We start from the raw sequence: 17,163 nt of genomic DNA, 5'->3' as shown, positions 1-17,163 counted from the left end.
ACACTAAACTCATCATATTTGTATATTTTAAATTTAAAGTTAATATCTACTTAGAAGAGTTTGTGTTTCAACAAACCCCCTTTAATTAGATAGGTAGTATGTAATAAACACAAAATGTATGCGACAACGTTTCTAATAAAACTCCCATCGCATACGGCTATAAAAAACCTAACCACAATCATTTTTTAAATAAGTTATGTTAAGTTAGATTTTTACAAGACACAGTGGTAAGATGGTTTCATCCAATTGTCAGGATCATAGCGTGACATGCTCTGCGTGGTAGTGTTATAAATATACACTTGCACTTGGCACGAACCTTCCCACGTTACCTTCATGGATGAACGGAAGGTGTTCAACTTAGCAGCTTTGTTGATTTTATTGTAAAACTTTGGAAGTGATATGTTGAATGTTACAACAGCTGTAATCAGGTTGTCGTAGCTTAAAGTGTCTAAATTGTTTACTTTTTCAGCTACAAAAACGTGTGTACACAATTCATAGATTTAAATTCATTCTTAGTAGGATGGTAATAGTTACAGCTACATCTGAACCATGTGACTCTTCATTACTCAAATGTTTTACGAATATGTCACTATTTAAATCAATCCGCGATTTATAAATTAGCGTAGATTTTAGTTAATAATCTAATTAATCATTGACTTCACAAATTTTTTATCTGTCAGAAATATTTAGCCCAATTGATAATTTTGTTTCATTTTCAAAATTATCAATAACTAATAATCCGCATAATTATAGCTTTGACACAAGAAACTAAACTAGAATTGGTTATTTATGTGTATTTTTAAGTCTCCTCTTGAAGATACAAAATTAATAAAGACCATACTTGTTATTATCCATGTATAAAAAAAATTTTAGATGGATAAATAAAATGTAGTACGAAGGACGGAAACACTGAGACATTTCAACAGAAGTGTAATCCCAACAACTCACGAGAAGTAACCCGAGTCAGAATGTCAGGCACTTTTATACCCAACAGATTTTATTTCGTTGCCTGAAATTTTAAACTATTCTTCCACAGGCCTTTTCCCGAGCACTAAAGGAGTAATGTTTGACTATTTCTTAACATTTATTACCATTTTTATGATTTATCATTGTATTTCAATTCGTCGAAAAAAATGGGTATAACTGAATTAAAGCTTTTTTGTAACAAATAAACTCAACAAATAAAATAGTGACTCAATCAAATAAATATGACTTATTTTACATAGGATGTATTGCTCAATCATGTGCTTATTATTATTTTTTTTTTTCATATAAACACAGAATATTTAGTAGTCATTAAAAAATACATATATTATATTCATTTATTTTAATTTGATGTAGGCCTAATTAAAACGTATTTTGCAATAATTTCAGCAAAATTGAAAACGGTATTATAGTGATTCATTTATGAGCAAGTGAAAAACTATATTTATATTGAATAAATAAAATGATCAATTAATTCTTAGTTGTTATCGTTACTCTTTTTATATGTTGAAACAATTTCTTGACTAATATTTGACATTTATATGGTATTATGAAATAATAGTAAAATAAAATGACATGTATTCAACACTGTTCCATACATTTACATTAGCTTGCACTGTAAGCATTTTTACGACGGTAAATATACCTGTATATGTAAGGGATGATACAACGGTGATCGATTTCGTCTATTATCTACAACGACCGTCTTGTAAATGATCATAGTACAAGTGTAATTAAATTTAATATCGATCGTATTTACTAGCAAACTACTTGAGTAAGTAAATATTTGTATATCATCGTGTTTTTGTTGAAATGCAGCGAGTTGGGCTCCTCTAAAAGAAATTCAGTTTTATATCAAAACGATTACCTTTAAAAATCTTTATTAAAAGCCCATGTTGTTGTTATTTCTACAGAACATGCGTGACACACGTCAATCAACCTAAACCGACGACTGTGTGACGGGTTAGAGACGTAGTAGCTTTAGTCAGAAACAACAAATATGTTTTTAAATTTATGGATTATTTGAAAACAATTTAGAATTATAAAAAATGTATAATCTATAAAAGAAAATTTGCAGAAGGATCTTTTTAATGAAACATGTCAAATCACCAACCAAATTGAAATTAACATTAGTTAGATAATACAAACAATCTTCAATTTAATCTTAACTAAGAAAACTGTTATTCAATATTAGCTTTACTCGGTTACATCAATTACTGACGTTGACAACGATTCTGGTTTTTCTTCCTAGTCTGGCGATGATACGTGAAATTTAACTTGTATTTGTTTGTGCTGTCATTCCTCAAAACGTTTTGTACGCACTTTAAATAATAATAGTTGTGAACATCTGTAGATTGATTTCCAATAATAACAACAGTCACAGCCTGACAATTGATTTTTAGGACGGAATGGATATAACGGATGAAACGGACGAAACGGACAAAACAAACGAAACGGACGAAACGAACGAAACAAACGAAGTAAATGAATTAATTAGAATTAGTTAATTAAATGAAATGGAATTAATTAATGAAATAAATGAAGGAAGAACGAACGAACGGACGGAAACAAACGTGTGAATGAATGAATGAATAAAAATGGATGAATGATTGAATGAATGAAGGAATAAAAATGGATGAATGATTGAATGAATGAAGGAATGAATGAATGAATAAAGATTGAATAAATGAAATGAATGATTGAATGAATGAGGTAATATGATTATTTTTCACATAATTAAAATGATGAACAAAATGTATTCTTTGAATACACAATATTAACTAAAACTAAAAAGAACATTTTATGTATTGCCATATTGGTTTTATTTTAAGAAAATCAGCAGACATAGGCAAGTGCTTCCTGTTTTCTTGTGAATGACCAAGGCTTCTATTAAAAACTTTAGTAAACCAAATCATAATGGGATTAGAAAAATCATGATGAAATGTTGCTTTAAAAAATATTAATGCCAACTAATAAACAAGTTTTGTAACTAATGCTATTTATATACTTTTTTTATGAATAAATAAATTCTAAATATCACTGTCATGTCACGTCGTGTCCCACTATGACAGTGGGCAAACATTGGTCTACCACAAACCAACGTCAAACGTCACAGTGGAACTACATGTACTGTTGTTTGTGATTCAGCGGAAAATAAAACCAATTTTACATTTAACAATGGATTGGAAATAAAAAGTAATGTGATTAAATTGTGTGATAGATGTCCAAAAGCACTGTGTTTTTATATTGTTTTTATTGTTCTCTTTAGAAATTGTAAATGTACATTGTAATGTACTGGACACTGATCAATCGTTAAGTTGTTTATATTTATAGTATACATATATTTTAGATTAAAGATATTAGATAAAACTAGCAAACAGTACAAAATAAATGCATGTTTCATATATGTTTATCTATCAAAGTTATCTAAGACAGCGAACCACTTAGAGTAAAACAAAGATTGGAGTTTCGAATTGAAATCAACCCCCTTTACTCTCTTGTGTATTATATGTGATTATATGGTCCAAAAGAGAACAGAATAAGATTAAAACGTTCAATTGTTAATGGTTTTGGTCTTTGCATTACTACAAAATGATGTTACATACATTCGTAAATATGTATTTCCAAGATAAATTTATATTTATTTGAAACTTAGTTGTTATTTTAAAGTAAGGATACAAAGGGCTACAACTAATTGCATAAACATGAGGCCCGGGTTTCGGCTGTAGACTTGTGAAAACCAAAGAAGGAATGTCCGTTACTGTGTTTCTCGATAAATTTTAATTTGTACAACTTCAGGGGTTTTGTTTGTTTATTTGCGTAATTTTGAAACGTTGTACAATAATTCATCTTTAATTTCATCTGTCAGATGAAATAAAAAGACCCACTTAAAACTTCTCCGGCACGAGTATCGTTTATAGCCTTCAATCATCAACTAATAAAACCAGAATGAAGAAAAGGACAATGAAATAATTAATATTTGCTATTTTAAAATACATTTTTAACAAACCAATATCCTCCTTTAACTTTAGTTGTTTGGTTTTTGAGCAAACTCCGAGGTTAAGAAAGCTTTAAGCTTGAAAACTGAATAGAATTTGATTATGTCACTAAACAAATAAATATAAAATATCAACAGAAAAGTAACAAAATATGATCTGCTTTACTGCTTCATACACATTTGGGTTATACACTTACTTCTTAACTTACTTCTTGTATACTTCTTAACATTGTATCGTTGATTTATATACACTCTTAGATTTAAGATATCTTATTTTATTTTGTTTCTTTGACCTTCATAAATTATTATTTACCTTATCCTTACATACAGTTACTTTTCAGCTTAATTTCAATGTTATAGGGCAGCATTCGATATTTAAGTGATTTTATATATATAACGATACGATCTAATTTATTCAGTTAAGACATTGAAGGATTCGCAAACGATAGCTTATATGTGTTACTTAAACTCTTAATTTGGACATTGTGCGAAATTTCTACCTACTTTTCGATGTGGACAGTAGCGGCAAATGAAGCACACAAACTGTCATAAAACCATTAAACTACTTAAAAACTGTTGAACTGATAAGCAATTTTCTGATCTAGGAAAGGTCTCTTTTTTTATCAACTTTAAACTTTTATAATTTATGAGTCACGTTAAGATTTAACATGGCAGTATTTTTAGTTGTACACAATCGTAAGTAAATATAATCCAACCAAAGCTGTATACATGTAAAGTGGCAAACACAAATTCAATTAAAAAAAAAACTTTTAAAGAGTATTATTGGATAAAAAGAAATATTGTACAAAAGATAGACGTCACCTACATAAATGTAAAATCAGATTCAACGTTCGGTCCTGATACAAAGAAATATAAATGTTTTTGAAACAGGGAAAGTGAGCTACGTACAGTCCCTGGGAGTATTTTCAAACAAAGACAGCAACTGTTTTGATATTCTCTTGCAAATATCTGTATTTGATTTTCACTTTTAGTTGCAAAAACAAGAGACAGCGATGAAATGCAACGGGATCTGACAGTTGTGGTTGTTTTCTTGTAGGTTATATTTTCCATTTTCCGTGAAAACACGTTGCACTTTCACTGTGACGTATTTAAAAGGAAAATAAACAATAAATGAATTTAGGATCGATATAACAATATGTTGGTCCAGCTAAGTGTAAAGAGTTGCAGAGGCAATTACAGTAACAAGCTTAAAGCCTAGAAGCTTTCGGTAGTTAAAGACAATTATTCCCTTTACTCTGTAACCGTGAGATAATTGGATTGTTAATGTTTTCGAGTCCTCAAACTTCGAATTTAAGGTGATTCAAATTTTTTAGCAGTCTAATTATCGCTGGTGTTGCAAGATGTTCATGAGGTTATGAGTATATTTGTCTTGAAAAAAATGTTTCTGAATGCTTTAATAAAATAAATACAATAAGAGGACGACTAAAAATTCAATGAAACATGAAAGTATGTGAAATTTGACTTACGGTAGATTATGATAAAGGATTTTGGTGATAATGTCAATAATATATATAAGACCAGTTTAAATATTTGTTTTGGGTACAGTAAGAAAGATACAACATCAGACCTCCTTTAAGTAAATTTTAAATCCTAGCAAATTTTAAAAATTGATTCATATGATTCTTAAAAAAGCAATAAATTAATTATAGAATATTAATAGAGAAATATTTATTAACGCAATTTGGTTATAGTATTAGTTTAATACTGGTAGAAATATTTCAACGTGTTTCATAAAATTATTGCCAAGAATTTTAATTTAAATACCTTAAGTATGAAAATACTCAGACTCAATTCAATCCACTCTGTTTGTTTTAAGCATGTGTTTACACAAAGAAATTGAAAAACTTGGAGTCTTGTTTCTTCATTTTCGAGGGAGTAGTAGTGCATACAATGTTTTGGCATTTTATAACTGACGCAATTTGAAGTCGTATAAGACATTATATTAGATAAAAAAAAATTAAATTAAAGGATTTGTAAAATGTAGGCTTCATTACTAGGGTCTAAATTTATTATATTAAAAAGTAGAATAAGTTTGAAGTCTGAGGCAAAGCCGAGGTCAGTTAAACAGCAAGGTTTGTGCTCTTGTGTAGAACTTTATTTCACGAGACTGCAAAACAATTTTATGGATGTATGTGAACCAAGTTTACACGATTAAAAAAAATATAGTTATACGCCCGAATACAATATTTAGCCTATACATTAAAAAATGTATAAAACATAAATAAATACATATTTATTCAAGCACGCACTTTGCCTTTATTATTGAAAAATAAATTACTTGGATTGGTTTGGAATTTAAGGTCGCCAGACTAATCCAAAACATTTATTCGATTTACAATAAGCTACAAACAGGTATAAACACAAACTTGCAACATATAAAAACTTGAAATATTTTAATATTGATGTTGATTCTACAAACATTATTACGAACACCAAAAAACAGTCTTACCTCTAAAACTTGTTGGATTTTGTCTGTGCCGTCCTATCCATTAGTTCGTCTCAGCGCTATTTATAAATTCACAATTTACCTATCAACTTTGGTTTTAGATTACATCTAAATATCTAAAATGTATGAATGATAGACCAGCTCAGTCTCTTTTTTTCTAATATAAGTGATTACTTGGCAAAAAATTATATTCAAGTAATTTCATAAAATCAATAAATTACATGATGTAAATTAAACTTATATTTTTGTATTTTTATACATATGCACTTACATACATATACATATACTTGTGTAAAAAAATTAGCGAGAATTACTAAAACATTTATAAATAGTATTTTTGCATTAAATAGTCTAAGCATAACAATAAAAAAAATATAACTGGGAACCTGTGTAAAATATTATTTTACAGATATTGCGCAAGATTAATTAATATTCCTCTTTAGAAATTGCATTTTGGTTAAATTTCCGTGTGGTAATTATTCTGTGATTTCTCATATTTAGCTGGGTGGCTCACCTAACAATCACAAGGTCGCCGGTTCGATCTTGAAAAACGTCAGTAGCTTTATTATTGTTCGATGGGCCTTTGAAAATAATATTTTTGACAATATATATCTTCTATAATTTAGGTATGCTAAACGAACGCATTTAATTTATTTCATCTAATATTAATTTTTCAGGGTAACATATTTTATTTTATAAATTCAAAGAAAGGAAAATGCACCTGCTACAATGAATATTACCGAATATACTGCACGAAGCAGTCTGTTACATTTGGTGCGGCACTACAACCACAGTATAAACCAAACTTGGCCAGTGAAGTTGTGGAAGTTGAAAGCCACCTCGTCATTATTTGTATTTTTGTTGAAACAATACTGCAAATCATCTATAAACTTATAAAACCTAAGCATCTAACTTTACTTAGTTAGTAAAAATTTGAGTTTTATTATTTCATGTTATACATTTGAAGAATATAACTTATCGCTTATTCTCCAGACTGGATAAGTCACACAACTTCTTTATAGAAGAATATGTTAAATGAAATCAAAGATCCTATTCTATGTTGTGATGATTTAAATACTCAAAGTAATTTTAATATATTGAAACCCCCAATATTCCAATATTTTGGTACTTTGACCTAATATGTTAGTAATTAAATATTTGTTTATCAGTTTAACATTAGTTTATATGCATCTTATGGGGTTTATAAAATAGCGTGCATTTGTTTAAAATACTGTTCAAGACATAATAGAAGATATAAATAATGTGTTTTTTTTGTTTTTTTTTTAATATGTAAGATTTGTCGACTATTGTGAATTATGAATATCGTAGAGATGAATTTTACTAACAAACATAATAAATACTATCTAATAAAATACTGATAATTAATAAATTGTGACTAAGATTAAGTAAAACAGGGGTTGATTTAAAGATACTAAGTAAGTGGCTTGTGCTTTCAGTTATTTAAAATGTATATTTTATGAATTACATTTCTTTAAGATACATCTGCTTAAATATCATTAACGATTATATAATACCACCCACAAAAATATAATCATACTCTGAGAAAAATTATGGTATTTCAAAGCTCTAATTGCTGTTTACATGTCAGACCTTTTCTTCATGTCAAACACATAGTAGGCAAGGTCTATCATATAAAATTTAATAAAAAAATCGATTTGCAATGAAGGATTTTATTATTTTTTATCACGAGTATCGATGAATTCTTCCATATAGTCCATGATTAACCTTACTGAAATAAAAAATATATATTTAATTTATTATTGTGAATACAGTATGGATCGAAATTATATTGTTACAGTACAAATGACAATATATGCTCTATGAACTATCAATTAATTCTGACATCCTAGGTTGGGTAAAATAATTTGCGTGAATTTTAATTATATTAATGACGTTTATTTCTTAATGGAATGGAAAATGTATTAAAATTGCAAAGATCAAATTATCTACAGAAATATAATGGTCATTTACATCAACAATTAATTTGAAGGAAAACACTTGATTCGTCTATTCAATTTTATGTTTTTCCTTCTTAACATTCATAACTAAAAAAACATCAAGTTTTGCTAAAAATGATAAATCGCAGTATGAATCTTAGTGTAATTATAAGGCATCAACATGATAACGGCAGAAGTTCAGTAAGAGTTGGCCACCACACATGTTGGTAAATTTTGAGAATCTAAATTGTCAATTCGAAAGTGTAACCTGATATCTGAGATAATGAGAGAGATAGAGACTAACCTCAAGTTGTTTGGAAGATCCTCAACCTCTGTACGTTTATGTAGTCAAACTGATTAATAAGCTAAGAGTTAGATTGAATATGGACTAGTGTCAACCTACGTAAACTATTTCTATTGACCTTCATGAAATTTAGTTTGTTTTAAAAAAATAATCCAACAAAATTTGAGCTGAGTTGTATTGATAAACTTATACTTTGAAAGCAACTGCAAAATTCCAAACTCTGCATAGAAAATATGATTATTTACTTACAATAAAATGTGATTGAAATTTTAAAGTAACATGTGTTAAATAAAGAATACAACTATAAAAGGTATTAAGTATTTAATTCCTAGCTGCGATAAAATACAAGTTTTATTGTCAATTTCCTTTCATTAAACGTGTATAGATGCAACACAATTAAATTGCAGTTACTTTAACACAAACACTACAACTTAATAACAAGTTTCAGTGTTAAGTGGAAACAAGGTTAAAACTTTTCTCATCGCTCTTCCGGAGTGCCTTTCAAGCTAAGTAATAATTGCGTATTTGAAGCAAGTATTAAATACTTGAAAAACTTAGGATTTTCTACTTGCCTTCTTCTAATATTTGTTAAACGGCTTTTACATGTATACAAGAATTGGTCAAATCTAGAACGTATTGATTATACTCATCATTGATTTTGCTGAAGAATTTATACAGTAAACCTTTTAATTTCTTTACTTCATAGTCCAAATTTTAGTACTAGATGATTTTAATAAGCAATTTAACACATTCACTGCTATTGATATGTAATATTTTTATATATGGCTCAAAACATAAATATAAACATGATCAAGTATGTGGAGTGCTAATATGTGTTTAACTAAATAAATGGTATACTATAAATTGTGAATTGAAAATATTATATAAACTATATACATCATATACTACCTACTTATATCATTACATACTAATATACTAATACCCGACATTATCTGTGAACGTGTATGAAAATTTTGGTTGTTTGGGGCATTAAGCAGCAAACGTAATAAAAGTAGAAATATAGTATATTTTCTAATATTTTTGTCCAGACTAACTATGTCAATAGGACCGCATTACCGTATCTATAAACTTTGTTCTTGTAAAATTGTGCCGAATAGGCACTTAAAAAATTACAATTAATTATTAGCGTCCTAATCTATTTCTTAAATAATAACAGCTAATTAACGTCTCACAACGTAACACTAAAACAATTTGGTTTCAATATGTATGGTAAAATTATTAAATATAAAATATTTAACGATGTAAACAAACCTATGGGAGTAATGTGATGCCAAGTTGAAGATTTAGGCAGTGCAGCTGCGCTCATGCTGTTAAGTAAATATTAAATTCTGACGATATTAGAGTCATTTGTAACGTGAACTGAGTAGTTTCTACTTATTGAATCAACTTACTCGTCAGTTAAGAAGTTCTGGTTAAGTGACCAGCTACTGAGTCTGTAAACAAATTTCTAATATTTCTTATAAATCAATAGTTTATTAACTAATTGGTGTATCAGTTCTGATGAAGCCCTAAATCATCATCTGTTTATCACCATATTGATAGTTTAGGGAGCATGCAAGCAACGCTTGATAATTATCATTTGCAGATAATCTGACTCAGATTGAGCTAGCATGAATAATGAACACGTTGTTGGATACACCAGAATCCAAGGTTTCCGGATTTGGATATAAATATAATCCATATATTCCACCTAGACATTCAAATACCAAAATATCCAGCAATTATAATAAAATTCCACCCTCTGGGAAAGTGCGTTGCAAAAGAATGTGATTATACAGAGTTTTCAGCCACACAAGATGCCCTGTTTTAATTTACTGTAGTCGAGCGTTGAATCTAAAGTGCTCATTATGTTTTTGGTTGTTTCATTCCTTCGCTAGATTGGGTGGCAAACATTGTGTGGTTAGAAGTCGTTCTTTGTAGAGGAACGTGCGAATGTGAGGGTCAGTGTATTAAAAATTAGCGGTTAAGTTTGTAAACTTATGATTGCCAATGATTGAAACCGTAAATAATTGATTTAAATAGCATTTTTAGATCCATTGTTTTGTTTTTTTTTATAAACGTGTTATTGCTGGTACAAAGTAATCTTATACTAATCGTCTGCTTCAGCCATACAAATAACATGTTCAACTTGAATTTACTCAAGTTAAACTCCGCTTAAAAGTTTTACTAATTTTATTCATACCCTGATTGTGAGTATATATATATACATAAAACCATAATATATAGTGAACATAATTTAAAAAATTAACTAAAAATCCTGTCCATGTTTATAACCGACATTACCACATTAAATGCTCATTGATCCCAAGGTACAAATATCAATAAATTGATGACATAAACATCCAATGAAGAACAAATTAATGACATAGCTATTTTTAACAACAATGTATAACATATTTTCTGTTACATACTATTCTGAGTCAAACGTTGAAAATACCTAAACTCTTTTATTTACTCGCATTGATGAGCAGGTATTTCAAACACTTTATAAGGTTTACTTTTTTCCTCCATGTTTAGAGGACTCTATAATGAGAGTTTTTATTTTGCACATAATTAACAAGATCTGTGGCGAAATGAAGTTGGCTAAACAGATTGTGACAAATTCAAGCATTATCTATCGTGCGTAAAACGCTTCAAACTGTAAGACATATTTTTAGTTTATAAGTAGAAGATCTCCCCCAAGAATCAGAGAAACAAAGAGTTCTTGTTTGTATCCACAGTGTTTTTACTGTTGCAAAACGCGTTGTTAGACACTGGAGACAACAACACCGTTCCTACAGTGAGGGCTTGAAGAAATTCTATAGAAACAGACGTTAACTTTTTAATACACATAATATAAGTTTTAACATAAATTATATTTATTGTAATACCAATATATTTTATAGTTATAAAATGGATCATAATATCTTGATGGTCAAACAGATCTGCAGAATGGAGTTAGTTTACATTCTACTAAACCGGAACCTTGGTAAATTATTTTGACTAAACCCAAACCTACAAACTGTCTTATCCTTCGAACAACTTGAACCAATTCACTATGTATTACCCATGACATTCCCATCTCATTACGCTCTAAGCCAACCTCTTACATAATTTTATGGCCATAATTAACTACCATATACTTTATAACTACGCTTAGATACTTACGTCAGTAGCGTATTTAGTATTAAATCTTACACTACGAGTATTCGGTTTATGTTTGAGGTTCTTATAGTGGGATCTAAATACTGACTTCAACAAGTAAGCTCGACAGTTCTAGAATATTATGTAAATATTTTGTATACAGAAATGAAACACATCGACAATACGTAGTGTTAGACAAAAACTAAAAACTATTAAATTTGTAAAATTATGCAGCTGAGTAGTCGAGTAAGTGTTCTACACGCAAAATAACTTTAAGTTTCACGAGTTTCAAAGAGAAATTTTTAAAGCTATTTGATAGTTCGAAAATGGAAGTGGGTGCCTTACATTACTTGGATTTTTATGAATGGTCCTAGCCATAGAACCATGATCATAATCAGTGGTAAAGTTCTCATCTTATACATTCAACAATATTTGCCTTAAAATTCACATCATTTCTCCTTGCACGTCAAAATAAACCAAACAATATAATGTGAACATTTTTAAAAAATAATGGTAAAAACTGGGTTTAGCATTAAAAATTTTACTAGGCTTCTTATTTTAGGTTTTTTTTTATTATAGGTACATGAGAATTTTTTTTATAACCAAACAAACGGAAAACATTGACATGTCAACGTGGCTCACGTTATGCCCTAAATGACGCAGTACAAACATATGTCTGCCGCAGACCACATAATCGTGACACAGAGGAGCCGTGCTACACGTTTTAGCTATTTACAGGCCAGGGCACAAATATTTACGAATGTAGCCTGATTAATGACACAGAAAGGTAAAAATTGTATACATAGTCTTGGTATGATTCGTACTTAATTGTATGGAAATCGTTTTTTCTAATTCTGTAAGTCACATTTACATGAAATCTTAGATAATTAAACTAATTAAATATCTGCACCCTACTATCCACTATTATCGATCACAAACATTCAAAATACAATTTTCTTATCATGAAAACTTTCAACATACCAATAATGTTTTAAAATGTAAACACTAAATTCAAAAAAAATATACATTTTATTTTCTTACAGAAATTATTTCCAAAATATGAAAAACCCATAGATTAAATATGCCTGAAGAAATTATAGATTCAATCGTAACGAGAATTCAGTTTAAATATTTGATCATATAGAATGCAAATATGTGAATATGTGAATTATTGTATCGAAGATTGATCATCAGTTTCAACTGTAAACCTTGCAATTAGTATTCTATCCTGTGCATCACAGCAGTTTGAATATTGAATATTACTGGTTAGGGTCAATTTGTGTCACAGGAGGCCCTTATTGCTACATATCTGTACATGTAGAATGCATTACACGTGTTGTCTGGGCCTTGAATATTCAATGTTCATTTGGTATCCTAGTTGTAACTAGCAGCTAAATGACTTAAGTTTTTAAATAGTAAGGTATTGTAGGGTAATGTTTCATTATGTTTCTTTAGTTTTTAAACTGAATGATTATATTTTGATATTTTGTAATTTTTCCAGTTTGTTTTTCTGTATCACACTTTTTTTGTATGAAACCTTAGATGAGACGAAGGTTCAGTGGCTCGTGTCAATGGCTTAAACGTTGTGGTTTTACGTCATGCAGTCGTACTAACATTAATTTATTACAACAGTAAATTGTTTTACCTAAGAAGCTTGTCCTTTTCATTGTTAGATACGTACAACGAACAGACCCAATGCAAAAGGAGAAAATTCTAGGTTTTAAGAGAAACTTTCTAGACCTCTTACTAAACATACTTTATTGACTGATTACTAAGATTATCGTTCAAAAGCCAAGCAAATTTCACATCCATCAAAGTGTATGTATTTTCATCAATTACATTTTACAATGAAAAGCAAAATTTGACCTACCCACAAATCTTATTTAAAAAATTGACTGTAATCTTTCTTGAGTCATGTAAATTTTAAATAAATCGATCCAAGAATTGTGTTGTTAAACTTTACAAACTACAGAAATTATGTCGTAAGACAATCAATTATTGTGAGACTAGAATTCCAACAAGCTTTAATAGTTACGAGGCAATGGATGAGGAACGCTTGGTTTACAATATTGTGGAAACTATTCAGACTAAACTTACTACGTGACGCAGTCGGATGTACAACAACATCGTTTATGTTGCTAAGATATTAAAGTCTTTCTTTTAAAGTTCTATATCGAAGATTTTTTTTAAGTGACACATATAACACTAAACGCAGCACACAGACGCTAAACGGTTCGAGATAGAAAACATTTGGTTTGCATTTTCTTTCTTTATATGACCTGCCTAAGAATTTAATTAAAGTGTAGTAATTTTGCCCAAGTGGAAACTGGACAGCTTGTGTACATTCTTATTGATTTTAGGCAGGCTTGAAATATAGCTAGATAACATTAACAATGGGTTTCAATAATATAATTTAAGCTTCAAACTACTTATAAGATCGAATTTCAAACAGTATTTAGATTATAAACTAACAAAATTATCAAAGTTATCATTACTATATATTGAATTGCAGGCGTAACGTTAATATTATAAGCACTTTGAACTTAATCCACTGAAATATTGAATTTTCTAGGGAAGTAAACAGCTGCTAGTTCAAGAACTTGGTGTAATCCTGAAACTCATTCTTTTAGATGACCTATTGAACCCTTCTATCCTTAGACGTGTTTTATTACTCTTTTAACTTTTAAATTTACTTAAAGAAGGCTAGCAACTAACTATACTTTTTATCAAAATTAATCCAACTTTATAAATTAATAATGCTGGTTGGAAATAATATATTTTCTCTACACTACTGTAAAATGGCCTGTTTACGTTACATGTTTATCACCTGCGAAAATTCAACATTAGGTTTGTTTACTACGGAAAAAGAATGTTTACATTTTGAGAGTAATGTTTACAATCTTTTTTTTATTTTGCCGACGTAAACAAACAAAAATTTGTTAATGTTTTGTCAAATGTTTCAATTTTTTACGACAAAAACTTTGCAACTAAAGTAAATATAACCTTTAAATTTAAGGCCTAACCAAAAATTGATATGAGTTTTGTAGTTTTCCTAACTACAATAAAGAAATATCTAATGTATGTTTTAATTAAGAAAATAATTCGTCTTTGTAGTGTAGCGAAAAGTAACGTTCAAAACACGAGTGAAAGTGGGTCTATACATATTCTCGACCATTTAAATTGCTCGATAAACCTAACACTCACACATGGTCTCAAAGATGAACTGACTCACCTTCTACACTTCTTATAAATTTTACTATAGTTTCTCACTTGCACATAATGAACATAAATTTTTCATTTATATAAACCGTATAACTGTATTCTATTACTTAAAATTTTGGGAAGTAAATTTTAGGTTTTAAAGATTTTTAAAGCATTTCATCACAAAATCTGCGTAACCACGGATATGGTTCCGCCAACCAGGTCCGTGTGGTTGTACAAAGTTTATCCCACAAACATCATCAGTTGACGTAGCTCCACATCAACCACATCACAGCAGCTGGGGTCGGTGATACGCATTAAACACAACAAAGGCTACAGCTTATGAAGATATAGACAATGTAATAGTCACAATGTAAGGTCCTAGATCCAGCACCGATGTATACTTTAATCGTAGAATACTCGTAAAAGAGCTCGTTACGATAAACGTATTATTATGTTTTCCCCCAAATTATTTTTTAGAAATTATAAAAAATGTTAAGTCTTTGCCAGAGTTTCGATTTTAAGAAGCATTTTAAACAAGGAAAATATTTATGTACCACTCTTTAACGGTGGAGGGATACATTATAACTCTTATGAAACATGACATGGACACTTTTAATGATTTTTTTAATAAGGTATATTTTTATATTTCGTATGTCCCACCTTAGCATAATAAAACTCTAGGTCACCTGAACTGTGTACACATTACTTCAGGGTAATCCTACAGGTGGGATTTGAACCTGAAGCCTCAGGCTATGAAGATCCGTGCTCGACCGCTAGATTCAGAGCTTGCTGGATTAGGTATATTAAGTAAGTATATCAGATAGTTTACCAACTTGATATACAAACGTTGTTTACAAACACAGTATAATTACAGAACTATTTGCCCAGTCAGTGGTGTGTACTGTATATCAATAGAATTAATCATGTTATGTACATAGCGTTACTATGTTCGTTCACATGTTCGTTGTTATGTTCGAGCGTTACTAAGTAAATAGAATTATTCACAGGAACCACTGAAACTTTGCACAGCTTAAGTGAGTTACAGAAATTACCTTTGCTCACACCAGAAACGTGCCTTTAGTCTCGTCAGGCTTAATTGCAATTTAAATACAAGAAGACTATTTGATGTTTCTCCTATGTAAATTGTAAACCTTTTCTCCAACCAACTGCTAGAGATAGGGAATATTCTAGGGGATATGCTAGAGATAGTGAAGGAGTAATATTTGAGTCATATGTGACTGGATTGGTAATCAAATTTTTAATGATGTATTTGTTAAAATTGAAGTGTTAAGTGAAAAAACAACAGGCTAATCAGAAAACGATTGTGATATTTGTTGTTTGTACAATTATAAAGAATAACTACGTTGTTAAACTTTTGAACTAAAGTAACATGCAGAAATTTTCTCTTATTCCTAAAATTAATAAGAACCTACTTTTGCTTTCGAGAACATTCTTAGTCATTATGAACATGTGAGTTACATTCATGGATACCCAAATGAACATTGAATATTCAGAGCCCAGACAACACGTGTAATGCATTCTACATGTACAGAGATGTAGCAATAAGGGCCTCCTGCGACACACATTGACCCTAACCAGTTTGATATTCAATATTCAAACTGCTATGATGCCCGGGCTGGAATACTAATTGTAAGGTTTACACTTCTGATAGACATATTTAAAAGAAATGTCAACCATACTATTTTAATCAAATCTATATTATGTATTTATGATTTCGTGCGATTATCAAGATCACTTTTTAAACTTATACCTTGTCAAGACGAAATCCTTTCTAAGTTTTAGTTTTGAGCTCGTTTATTGATGGTAAAATATGCAATAAAATTGATTAGTGTACCAAGCTGTAAAACCTTTGATTATGACTTTAGCAAAATATGCAAAACATTCGGTTTGTACTTAGACTTGCATGTAACCTGTCTATATACCTCTTAAATAGTTAAACCTATTAAATCAGATTTCTTATACAATTTAGCAATTACAAATAAGACTGTATCAGGAAAAAAGTACACGACTGTAAAATTGTATCCAGCAAATAATTCAAAACATTTCTATAGCGTTGATGTAGATAAAAGTGCTGTTTATAGGA

Source organism: Macrosteles quadrilineatus, unplaced genomic scaffold, assembly GCF_028750875.1.
Source record: "Macrosteles quadrilineatus isolate MER2022 unplaced genomic scaffold, UCM_ALF_1.0 Scaffold_6__1_contigs__length_79288215, whole genome shotgun sequence".
NCBI lineage: Eukaryota > Metazoa > Arthropoda > Insecta > Hemiptera > Cicadellidae > Macrosteles > Macrosteles quadrilineatus.
This window is presented reverse-complemented; position numbering follows the sequence as displayed.